Here is a 563-nt window from a genome sequence, read left to right on the forward strand (position 1 = left end):
ATTTTTTTCTTTTTGGACGCTATTGGATATGCTCTGTCATTGTCTTTTTGTAGTGATAGACTTGTGGAAAAACGTGTTTGATTCTCAACTGCTTTGTACCAAGACCAATTGAAACCAGTTCCTTATCGTTATTCTTGATCTATCGAATGACCAGCGTTTGCTTCAACAGCCTATTTTTTTGTGATTGAAATTGCATCCTCAGATGCGTTAACATGTTTGAGACTTTCTATGACCAAAGCTTGGACCTACATTTCAATCAATAAAACTTGAACTTATCATTTGTCAAGATTTGGAGATAATTTGGCCAAATAAGCTAGATTGAACCTTAAGTAGAGACGGCCAAAATATGCATGAAAAACCTCAGTTTTATTTTGTTAAACATCCATAAAAATTGGTCAAAATATGCACTTAAATATGCTTTTTAACCTAATATATGCACTTCAGTTTGCATACAAAATCCAAAAAACTAAGATCAAGGTGCAAGCACTTGCAAAGTTATGCCTAGCCATGGACTTCAAGACATGTGGACTGCGAACGGAAGCAAAACTGTCTTATCTCCAAAT

This window comes from Tigriopus californicus, chromosome 11 (genome assembly GCF_007210705.1).
Source record: "Tigriopus californicus strain San Diego chromosome 11, Tcal_SD_v2.1, whole genome shotgun sequence".
NCBI lineage: Eukaryota > Metazoa > Arthropoda > Copepoda > Harpacticoida > Harpacticidae > Tigriopus > Tigriopus californicus.